The sequence below is a fragment of the Atractosteus spatula genome, chromosome 10 (assembly GCF_055471065.1).
Source record: "Atractosteus spatula isolate fAtrSpa1 chromosome 10, fAtrSpa1.hap1, whole genome shotgun sequence".
Taxonomy (NCBI): domain Eukaryota; kingdom Metazoa; phylum Chordata; class Actinopteri; order Semionotiformes; family Lepisosteidae; genus Atractosteus; species Atractosteus spatula.
The window spans coordinates 27277628-27289448 of record NC_142715.1 but is presented as its reverse complement, the minus strand read 5'-3'; the positions used below and the strand labels follow the sequence as shown (position 1 = coordinate 27289448).

Genomic DNA, 11821 nt, shown 5'->3' with positions numbered 1-11821 from the left:
AACAGTATTCACTGGCTGAGCTTTATCAGTTGGTTCGTAAAGGAATCTCTGCTTCGGTTCCAGAAAAGTCATCTGTAGTGTGTTCTTTCCCGTGCCCATGGCAGTCTTTTAAAGCTGGTAGTAATGGCGGCGAAGTTAATTTTTTATCCTCTTTAAAAGAATAAGGACGGGCTGGGGCGAGCTGCATTTACTACTCTTTCAGCTAACCGCCGAACTCGCGAACTGATTACACTGCAGAGCCACAGGCGCCTCGCTTTTCTCCATTCTCTGGGTTAGAGTGAAAAAAAAACTGCTGGTATTAGCTGGCCTGCTGGGAGTACCTCTTCTTCACTGATAAGCAAGATTTGTGTTTCATCTTTCGCAAGCTGTATAGATTTCTTTCAAAACAAGTTGTTCCAGAAAGGAAACGAACACTTGCATTCACCTGAATTAAAAGGGATGGGATTTGCCCGTAAGGATTAATTCTGTACAGTAAGACAGGAAGAAAGGCACCGCTGGGAATCGGACCCAGGATCTCCTGTTTACTAGACAGGCGCTTTAGCCAACTAAGCCACGGCGCCGGCAAAGTGCTGTCCTTTGACAGCCACTTGGACACGTCTCAACTGCTCTGAGACATCTGCGTTCGGTGTGCACCGAGCCTGCTCGCCTTGCAAGTTGCCTCATTTACATGCGATAGCTCCACCACTAAGAGAAAGGATGAGAAATGGCTTTTATCTGGCACTTTTCATGTCAGAGGATCTCAATCTGCTTTCCGTGTACAAGAGGATGTCCAACTCATGTAGCTAAAGACGTAGACGACAGTGCTCCACTGAAATCTTGATCTCACAACCCTCGGCATGACTCCGCTGTGTTCTGCTTTAGACAAAGGGGGGGAAAGACTTCTTTCATCACACGTTTTGCACTGTTTACGGTGTTTGCAGTGCTCTTTCTTAAATGAAAACCAGGAATCGGTACCATATGAGGTGTGACTAGATAATATTGGAACAAGTAGCCTCGCCATTCCATGCGTGACGTGAGCAAAGTGTAATTCCTGTCTTTATAGTGTGCTTGTTAGAGACTTAGCTGGCACCCAGAGCGCTTTAAATCCGGGAGACAGCAGCCCAAGACAAGAGAGCTTCCTTCGTCTATGTTTTTTGCGTGAAGGGGGGAAACCATGCGTGTGCTGCAAACGATCTTAGTATCGAAGTGGCGTCCCACATAACCGATCCGAACAATCTGCTTTACAGAGGAGCACTGCCGGAGCTTATCGTTGGCAAACTGAAGACCAGGCCGACCTCTTCTGTGACTCTTGAACACTGAATCTCAAGATTGTGAACTCAAGCTCCACGCTGGCGGGAAATTCCATAGGTAATGATCACATTTTCTTGCATGCTAATCAAAAGAAATATTAAGAAACTTTTCCCGATACCAGTTTTTTACAAAAGTAAAGGCACACGGCACATGTGTGCCACATCACGTCCGAGTTTAGTGACAACTACCTCAGAGATTGTAAGCTGGGTAGTTTCAGATCAGATCACTTTTTTTATCAAAGGTTCAAGCAAACCCGAATACTTTTGCAAGAGACATTTCAGAATCCCAGTCAAATCCAGTACGATTGCTGGATCCTTCGAATTCGACTGAACTATAGCACAGATCTGCAGTCCACCATTAGAATACTGTGGGTGTGTTGTATAAGCCACACAGCCAAAATAGTTCTAAAACAGGAGATGCATCCTCGTTTAGGAATGTGGTATAAAGTGAAATGGTCTGGGAAGAGTCCTACGTTTGAACAGTTCAAAATAGACGTAAAGGGGTATTTACGGACTCTTTCGAAATGTAAGAACAAGCTGCGCGGACCTTATCTTTATTTACCTTGTGTAATCGTTTTTCATAAAGTGTAATTGTATTATAGCATGTGCCCCTGATGATTTTCTTGATACGTTATATGTGCTCTTGTTTGTATTGTATGTAGTTTTGTTGTTCTAATAAAACGTAAAAGACACAACTTTCCGGATGCGGCTGCTGTAAAAATAAAATGACATCAAGGGTGCTGTACGCAGAGGTCTGAAACCTGCTCCACAGAAGATCTTTATCCAGAGGTGTTAAAGAAGTCGAGATCTCGCCATGAGAGGGGAAGCATCTCAGAAAAAGCAGGTGCAGTTTTTTATCCTCTTTAAAAGAATAAGGACGGGCTGGGGCGAGCTGCATTTACTACTCTTTCAGCTAACCGCCGAACTCGCGAACTGATTACACTGCAGAGCCACAGGCGCCTCGCTTTTCTCCATTCTCTGGGTTAGAGTGAAAAAAAAAACTGCTGGTATTAGCTGGCCTGCTGGGAGTACCTCTTCTTCACTGATAAGCAAGATTTGTGTTTCATCTTTCGCAAGCTGTACTTTTGCAAGAGACATTTCAGAATCCCAGTCAAATCCAGTACGATTGCTGGATCCTTCGAATTCGACTGAACTATAGCACAGATCTGCAGTCCACCATTAGAATACTGTGGGTGTGTTGTATAAGCCACACAGCCAAAATAGTTCTAAAACAGGAGATGCATCCTCGTTTAGGAATGTGGTATAAAGTGAAATGGTCTGGGAAGAGTCCTACGTTTGAACAGTTCAAAATAGACGTAAAGGGGTATTTACGGACTCTTTCGAAATGTAAGAACAAGCTGCGCGGACCTTATCTTTATTTACCTCGTGTAATCGTTTTTCATAAAGTGTAATTGTATTATAGCATGTGCCCCTGATGATTTTCTTGATACGTTATATGTGCTCTTGTTTGTATTGTATGTAGTTTTGTTGTTCAAATAAAACGTAAAAGACACAACTTTCCGGATGCGGCTGCTGTAAAAATAAAATGACATCAAGGGTGCTGTACGCAGAGGTCTGAAACCTGCTCCACAGAAGATCTTTATCCAGAGGTGTTAAAGAAGTCGAGATCTCGCCATGAGAGGGGAAGCATCTCAGAAAAAGCAGGTGCAGTCGGTTCCACGGTCATAACGCCACTAAGTCGGGCGACAAGAGCAAAACCCACCCGACCTCCTCCGAGCAAGTAATGAGACAAAGAGAGAGCGCACAGCGGGTAGCGTGGCCGAGCGGTCTAAGGCGCTGGATTAAGGCTCCAGTCTCTTCGGGGGCGTGGGTTCGAATCCCACCGCTGCCAGGTGCTTCTGTCGCAACCCCCTTTCAGCCGACTTCAGACGGAAGGGAGGGAACTGCTTTTTGGCAGTCTCTCGAGAAACTAAGCAAAGTGTTTAAAGATACTTTCTCAGCTTGACATCAAGGCACAAAACAAAAACCTTCTTGCGTCCTCTCAACCCAAAAGCGCTTTCCCACTTTTTGCGTTATGCAGGGAACGACGTCTGCCCAGATCACTTTTGTGTCAATGCAAATCGTAGTGTGCCCTCCGTTTTAATGTTGGCTGTGCTGGCGTGCCGCTTCTGTCTGTGAAACTTGAATGTTCTGCTTCTTCACACCGAATCGTTGGCGGGGGTTGAGCTTGTTAAATCTTTGCGCATAGCGCTCCTTTGGAAGTACTTTGTCCAAGTTCAAAAGCGATCGTGGGATTTACTTCATGCGTTCAAGAAGCATGCCTTGTACGACAGATTTAAATGTGGAATGGAGCCTGCTTCTTGCTGTTTTTCCTGTGGTTGCAGTTACAAAGTTGATCGTGCTTTCACATTCTGTTAACAGTATTCACTGGCTGAGCTTTATCAGTTGGTTCGTAAAGGAATCTCTGCTTCGGTTCCAGAAAAGTCATCTGTAGTGTGTTCTTTCCCGTGCCCATGGCAGTCTTTTAAAGCTGGTAGTAATGGCGGCGAAGTTAATTTTTTATCCTCTTTAAAAGAATAAGGACGGGCTGGGGCGAGCTGCATTTACTACTCTTTCAGCTAACCGCCGAACTCGCGAACTGATTACACTGCAGAGCCACAGGCGCCTCGCTTTTCTCCATTCTCTGGGTTAGAGTGAAAAAAAAACTGCTGGTATTAGCTGGCCTGCTGGGAGTACCTCTTCTTCACTGATAAGCAAGATTTGTGTTTCATCTTTCGCAAGCTGTATAGATTTCTTTCAAAACAAGTTGTTCCAGAAAGGAAACGAACACTTGCATTCACCTGAATTAAAAGGGATGGGATTTGCCCGTAAGGATAAATTCTGTACAGTAAGACAGGAAGAAAGGCACCGCTGGGAATCGGACCCAGGATCTCCTGTTTACTAGACAGGCGCTTTAGCCAACTAAGCCACGGCGCCGGCAAAGTGCTGTCCTTTGACAGCCACTTGGACACGTCTCAACTGCTCTGAGACATCTGCGTTCGGTGTGCACCGAGCCTGCTCGCCTTGCAAGTTGCCTCATTTACATGCGATAGCTCCACCACTAAGAGAAAGGATGAGAAATGGCTTTTATCTGGCACTTTTCATGTCAGAGGATCTCAATCTGCTTTCCGTGTACAAGAGGATGTCCAACTCATGTAGCTAAAGACGTAGACGACAGTGCTCCACTGAAATCTTGATCTCACAACCCTCGGCATGACTCCGCTGTGTTCTGCTTTAGACAAAGGGGGGGAAAGACTTCTTTCATCACACGTTTTGCACTGTTTACGGTGTTTGCAGTGCTCTTTCTTAAATGAAAACCAGGAATCGGCACCATATGAGGTGTGACTAGATAATATTGGAACAAGTAGCCTCGCCATTCCATGCGTGACGTGAGCAAAGTGTAATTCCTGTCTTTATAGTGTGCTTGTTAGAGACTTAGCTGGCACCCAGAGCGCTTTAAATCCGGGAGACAGCAGCCCAAGACAAGAGAGCTTCCTTCGTCTATGTTTTTTGCGTGAAGGGGGGAAACCATGCGTGTGCTGCAAACGATCTTAGTATCGAAGTGGCGTCCCACATAACCGATCCGAACAATCTGCTTTACAGAGGAGCACTGCCGGAGCTTATCGTTGGCAAACTGAAGACCAGGCCGACCTCTTCTGTGACTCTTGAACACTGAATCTCAAGATTGTGAATTCAAGCTCCACGCTGACGGGAAATTCCATAGGTAATGATCACATTTTCTTGCATGCTAATCAAAAGAAATATTAAGAAACTTTTCCCGATACCAGTTTTTTACAAAAGTAAAGGCACACGGCACATGTGTGCCACATCACGTCCGAGTTTAGTGACAACTACCTCAGAGATTGTAAGCTGGGTAGTTTCAGATCAGATCACTTTTTTTATCAAAGGTTCAAGCAAACCCGAATACTTTTGCAAGAGACATTTCAGAATCCCAGTCAAATCCAGTACGATTGCTGGATCCTTCGAATTCGACTGAACTATAGCACAGATCTGCAGTCCACCATTAGAATACTGTGGGTGTGTTGTATAAGCCACACAGCCAAAATAGTTCTAAAACAGGAGATGCATCCTCGTTTAGGAATGTGGTATAAAGTGAAATGGTCTGGGAAGAGTCCTACGTTTGAACAGTTCAAAATAGACGTAAAGGGGTATTTACGGACTCTTTCGAAATGTAAGAACAAGCTGCGCGGACCTTATCATTATTTACCTCGTGTAATCGTTTTTCATAAAGTGTAATTGTATTATAGCATGTGCCCCTGATGATTTTCTTGATACGTTATATGTGCTCTTGTTTGTATTGTATGTAGTTTTGTTGTTCAAATAAAACGTAAAAGACACAACTTTCCGGATGCGGCTGCTGTAAAAATAAAATGACATCAAGGGTGCTGTACGCAGAGGTCTGAAACCTGCTCCACAGAAGATCTTTATCCAGAGGTGTTAAAGAAGTCGAGATCTCGCCATGAGAGGGGAAGCATCTCAGAAAAAGCAGGTGCAGTCGGTTCCACGGTCATAACGCCACTAAGTCGGGCGACAAGAGCAAAACCCACCCGACCTCCTCCGAGCAAGTAATGAGACAAAGAGAGAGCGCACAGCGGGTAGCGTGGCCGAGCGGTCTAAGGTGCTGGATTAAGGCTCCAGTCTCTTCGGGGGCGTGGGTTCGAATCCCACCGCTGCCAGGTGCTTCTGTCGCAACCCCCTTTCAGCCGACTTCAGACGGAAGGGAGGGAACTGCTTTTTGGCAGTCTCTCGAGAAACTAAGCAAAGTGTTTAAAGATACTTTCTCAGCTTGACATCAAGGCACAAAACAAAAACCTTCTTGCGTCCTCTCAACCCAAAAGCGCTTTCCCACTTTTTGCGTTATGCAGGGAACGACGTCTGCCCAGATCACTTTTGTGTCAATGCAAATCGTAGTGTGCCCTCCGTTTTAATGTTGGCTGTGCTGGCGTGCCGCTTCTGTCTGTGAAACTTGAATGTTCTGCTTCTTCACACCGAATCGTTGGCGGGGGTTGAGCTTGTTAAATCTTTGCGCATAGCGCTCCTTTGGAAGTACTTTGTCCAAGTTCAAAAGCGATCGTGGGATTTACTTCATGCGTTCAAGAAGCATGCCTTGTACGACAGATTTAAATGTGGAATGGAGCCTGCTTCTTGCTGTTTTTCCTGTGGTTGCAGTTACAAAGTTGATCGTGCTTTCACATTCTGTTAACAGTATTCACTGGCTGAGCTTTATCAGTTGGTTCGTAAAGGAATCTCTGCTTCGGTTCCAGAAAAGTCATCTGTAGTGTGTTCTTTCCCGTGCCCATGGCAGTCTTTTAAAGCTGGTAGTAATGGCGGCGAAGTTAATTTTTTATCCTCTTTAAAAGAATAAGGACGGGCTGGGGCGAGCTGCATTTACTACTCTTTCAGCTAACCGCCGAACTCGCGAACTGATTACACTGCAGAGCCACAGGCGCCTCGCTTTTCTCCATTCTCTGGGTTAGAGTGAAAAAAAAACTGCTGGTATTAGCTGGCCTGCTGGGAGTACCTCTTCTTCACTGATAAGCAAGATTTGTGTTTCATCTTTCGCAAGCTGTATAGATTTCTTTCAAAACAAGTTGTTCCAGAAAGGAAACGAACACTTGCATTCACCTGAATTAAAAGGGATGGGATTTGCCCGTAAGGATAAATTCTGTACAGTAAGACAGGAAGAAAGGCACCGCTGGGAATCGGACCCAGGATCTCCTGTTTACTAGACAGGCGCTTTAGCCAACTAAGCCACGGCGCCGGCAAAGTGCCGTCCTTTGACAGCCACTTGGACACGTCTCAACTGCTCTGAGACATCTGCGTTCGGTGTGCACCGAGCCTGCTCGCCTTGCAAGTTGCCTCATTTACATGCGATAGCTCCACCACTAAGAGAAAGGATGAGAAATGGCTTTTATCTGGCACTTTTCATGTCAGAGGATCTCAATCTGCTTTCCGTGTACAAGAGGATGTCCAACTCATGTAGCTAAAGACTTAGACGACAGTGCTCCACTGAAATCTTGATCTCACAACCCTCGGCATGACTCCGCTGTGTTCTGCTTTAGACAAAGGGGGGAAAAGACTTCTTTCATCACACGTTTTGCACTGTTTACGGTGTTTGCAGTGCTCTTTCTTAAATGAAAACTAGGAATCGGCAACATATGAGGTGTGACTAGATAATATTGGAACAAGTAGCCTCGCCATTCCATGCGTGACGTGAGCAAAGTGTAATTCCTGTCTTTATAGTGTGCTTGTTAGAGACTTAGCTGGCACCCAGAGTGCTTTAAATCCGGGAGACAGCAGCCCAAGACAAGAGAGCTTCCTTCGTCTATGTTTTTTGCGTGAAGGGGGGAAACCATGCGTGTGCTGCAAACGATCTTAGTATCGAAGTGGCGTCCCACATAACCGATCCGATCAATCTGCTTTACAGAGGAGCACTGCCGGAGCTTATCGTTGGCAAACTGAAGACCAGGCCGACCTCTTCTGTGACTCTTGAACACTGAATCTCAAGGTTGTGAATTCAAGCTCCACGCTGGCGGGAAATTCCATTGGTAATGATCACATTTTCTTGCATGCTAATCAAAAGAAATATTAAGAAACTTTTTCCGATACCAGTTTTTTACAAAAGTAAAGGCACACGGCACATGTGTGCCACATCACGTCCGAGTTTAGTGACAACTACCTCAGAGATTGTAAGCTGGGTAGTTTCAGATCACTTTTTTTTAAAGGTTCAAGCAAACCCGAATACCTTTGCAAGAGACATTTCAGAATCCCAGTCAAATCCAGTACGATTGCTGGATCCCTCGAATTCACAGATCTGCAGTCCACGATTAGAATACTGTGGGTGTGTTGTATAAGCCACACCGCCCAAAATAGTTCTAAAACAGGAGATGCATTCTCGTTTAGGAATGTGAGATAAAGTGAAATGGTTTGGGAAGAGTCCTACATTTGAACAGTTCAAAATAGACGTAAAGGGGTATTTACGGACTCTTTCGAAATGTAAGAACAAGCTGTTTGGACCTTATCTTTATTTACCTTGTGTAATCCTTTTTCATAGAGTGTAATTATATTATAGCATGTGCCCCTGCCGATGTTATTGATATGGTATATGTGCTCTTGTTTGTATTGTATGTAGTTTTGTTGTTTTCAACTGACTTCAAATGAAAGGGAATTAATTGCTTTTTCACAGTCTCTCGAGAAACTCAGTTTTAATTCCCTCCTTTTTAATGTTGGTTGTGCTTGCGTGCTGCTTCTGTCTGTGAAACTTGAATGTTCTGCTTCTTCACACCGAATCGTTGGCAGTGGTTGAGCTTGTTAAATAATAATAATAATAATAATAATAATAATAATAATAATAATAAATAACTTTATTTTATATAGCGCCTTTAAAGGTGGCTTCTCAAAGCGCTTTACAGGATGACAACAACAATAAATAAGAAGAATACACAAGATAAAACACAATTAGAATATATAGAGGAGACAGTGGAAGGTGGTACTAAGAAAAGCAGAGGGGTGAAGAATGGAACCAGTTAAGTAAAAGCTTTTCTGAAGAAGAGGGTTTTGAGTCTGGATTTGAAGGAGTTTAGAGAAGGTGACTCACTGAAATCCTTGGGGAGAGAGTTCCAGAGCTTGGGGACATAACAGGTGAAGACCCTGTCACCCATACAATGTAGACGTGGTTGGGGGACAGTAAGGAGAACAGAATTAGAAGAGCGAAGGTTGTGAGGTGGGGAGTAGGGTGATAAAAGCTCAGACAGGTACTGAGGTGCCCAGCCATACAGAGCCTTATAGGTGAGCATGAGGATTTTAAAGTCTACACGGAATTTGACCGGTAGCCAGTGCAAGGACTCCAGGATAGGAGTAATGTGAACACTTGCACTAGACCTGGTCAGGACCACTCAGACATCCTGACAAGTGAAAACAAATGGTGTGCTGAATGCACCAGTAGTTCACGAAACTACGTTTCTTCCCTGAACTGTTTTGCTTGTGAAGCGCCAAGCTGCCTTGAACGGATCGCAGAAATCAAATATATGGATGGATTCAGAGTGTGCTTTCCAACTTTTGTGCAACATTTTCCCTTGATAGGGTGCAGTTGTCCTCACAATGTGGATTAAAGTGAAAGGAGTAACGTCAGTGTAAAACAGCTTTCCTTCTCGATGTACCATGGTTGTTTTACATATTTCTAATTATTATGGTTTCAAGATCTCAATTTAGTGTGAAACATAAAAGCCAGCTGGATAAATCTCTTATACATAATTTATAATGGTCTTTCAACTAATAGCCCGTGCAGGGATCAAACCCCAGCTGTTGTTATGAGCTGCGTTAGGCTCTGCCACATTCAGATGAGAAATTTACCTCTGCTTCTTCATTATATACACAGTGAGCAATATTTGCGAACCTATTGCCCCCCGTGGACTCTGTATTTGATTGTGGTACAGGACCGGTCTTGGGGAAATGAAGTGAGGAGGGTGTGTTCATTAAAAGGCTCACAGAGACTCTGGGAGGGCTCAAACCACCACCCCTTCAGTTAACAGCTGAGCCACAAAGACCCAAGTAGAGCTTTACACTTCTCGGTCTCAGTGAAATTGATACACTCGATGAATTTCTGGAGATTCAAGGAAAAGAACCAAGAGTGGCTGAGATTTGCAGGTTTATTTCATTCCATTCTGTGATTTCTGAAGGGAACCCTGTGAAAACACAAGTTTTGACGAGAAGGGATGGACATATAAGGTCCGCAGCCTTGGACAGTATGGTGAGGGCTCCAGGTTGCGGGTTCGACAGCAGCAGCAGCAGAACCTGATCAGTATCACTTACCTCCGATGTCCTCCATACATCCATACACCAAACATTGAAAATGATAAACTTGGTGAATTTCCACCTATTTTCATCAAGTTGAAAAGAAGAACAAACAGTGTCCCTGGATCTGTTATCAAAAACACCACCTTAACTTCTTGGTTCATGCTATGTAAACTGACATAATCAATGGAGTCATGCCGAGGTTGTGAGTTTAAGTCTCACCTGGAGCAGCTTGGTTTTCTGTCTTGACAGGTAAACAGTGTTTTGTGTTATTTGCTTAATGGAGAGATGATTCTCTGTTAATTGTGCTCCTCCTGGAAGAGGTAAAGATGTGAATTTCATGAGGACATTAGTGGAGATGGTGTATCTACTCTCTGTGTGAGTGCTGTGCAGGAAGTATAGTCTGTGGTCTGGGAAGAAAGGACTCTCTTCGGAAGAGCGACACTATTCACAGGAGAGAATATACATTAAAAAAAATATTTTTAGGGATGCAAGATTTTTCTTCTTTGGGGAATTAAAAGGAGTGCAGTTTGTGACCTTGTGGTGCAACGGTACCACGTCTGACTCCCAATCAGAAGGTTTTGTGTTCAAATCATGTCGAGGTCAGGCAATAATCTTTCAGGTTCTGCTGGTGCTGAACCTGGAATTCTCACCATGCAGTTGAGTTCTATCTGTACACCACATAGATAATCTTAATGAAATAACAGAGCACTGCAGGACATGCGGTGAGGAGCTCATGCAGCGAATACTCTTGAAAACAATAAAGTCACTCTGCACATCTGGGAAACATCACGTCTGACTTTAAAGAGAGTTTCATCCGAGAATGGAAGTTAAGAAGTTTCACACCACTTTTGTTTTACAGGCTTAATACATCACCCCATCTAAAATGAAATTCTAAGTGAGAAACGTGTTTTCTAAATTCTTATCAGTTTTAAAATATCATCTCTTTAAAACAGACAAAGGGTTTATGTGTCGCTCTGAAATTCTGATTGATTTAGAATTAAAAGAAAAGACTGTTTCACAACGCCGTGAAATGATCAAATCTTTCACTCTACTTCTCTCTTGTAGTTGTATTGGGTCACGTATCATGTTTAATCACTTCTTCTAAACACTGGTGCACGTTTTCTCCATGAAAAAAAAAGACGTTTTTCCCTTACGTGATCTCTTTTTTATCAAAGAGAACAGAAAGAAGAAAAAAAGAAAAGGTAGTGTCGTAAAAGAACTCTGTCGCCCTTAGGATATGTCAAGGACATTGGACATGAAAAGTGCCCAATAAAAGCCATTTCTCTTTGTTTCTCTTAGTGTCGGGTCTGCTATTGTGTGTAAAGGAGGCAACTTGCTCAGCCAGCAGACTCAGCACTTACTGAACGCAGATGTCTCAGAGCGGTGTGTCCAAATGGCTGTAAAAGAGGAGCCTTCTGCTGGTGCCGTGGCTTAGTAAGTTAAAACACCTCTCTAGTTAACGGGAGGTCCTGGTTCTAAATCCCAGCGATCATTCATCAGGACTAGTGTTAATATCAATGGAAAGTACTTCAAAATAAAAGTTTTAACTGAAATATTTCAAGAGTAGGAAAGCATTTAAAGTAGAAAAAATCAGTTCAGATGATGTCTTTTAATTTTTGAGAAATGTGCACATACATCACAAGACACTTAACTTTTCTTCATTAGAGCATGCATATAAACAGCTTATTTTAAAATGTTTGTAATCGTTATTTTTA

General features: G+C 43.6%; 5 non-coding genes across 5 annotated transcripts; 2 read left to right on the top strand and 3 right to left on the bottom strand.

Moving 5' to 3' along the window:
• Positions 1 to 486: 486 nt before the first annotated feature.
• On the bottom strand, positions 487 to 560 carry trnat-agu (transfer RNA threonine (anticodon AGU)). Its single transcript has one exon. It is a non-coding gene; the product is annotated as a tRNA-Thr (tRNA).
• A 2499-nt stretch (positions 561 to 3059) lies between these two features.
• On the top strand, positions 3060 to 3141 carry trnal-aag (transfer RNA leucine (anticodon AAG)). The gene has a single exon. It is a non-coding gene; the product is annotated as a tRNA-Leu (tRNA).
• Positions 3142 to 4152: 1011 nt separating this feature from the next.
• Positions 4153 to 4226, bottom strand: trnat-agu (transfer RNA threonine (anticodon AGU)). Its single transcript has one exon. It is a non-coding gene; the product is annotated as a tRNA-Thr (tRNA).
• A 1678-nt stretch (positions 4227 to 5904) lies between these two features.
• trnal-aag (transfer RNA leucine (anticodon AAG)) lies at positions 5905 to 5986 on the top strand. Its single transcript has one exon. It is a non-coding gene; the product is annotated as a tRNA-Leu (tRNA).
• Positions 5987 to 6997: 1011 nt separating this feature from the next.
• trnat-agu (transfer RNA threonine (anticodon AGU)) lies at positions 6998 to 7071 on the bottom strand. The gene has a single exon. It is a non-coding gene; the product is annotated as a tRNA-Thr (tRNA).
• Positions 7072 to 11821: the final 4750 nt, after the last annotated feature.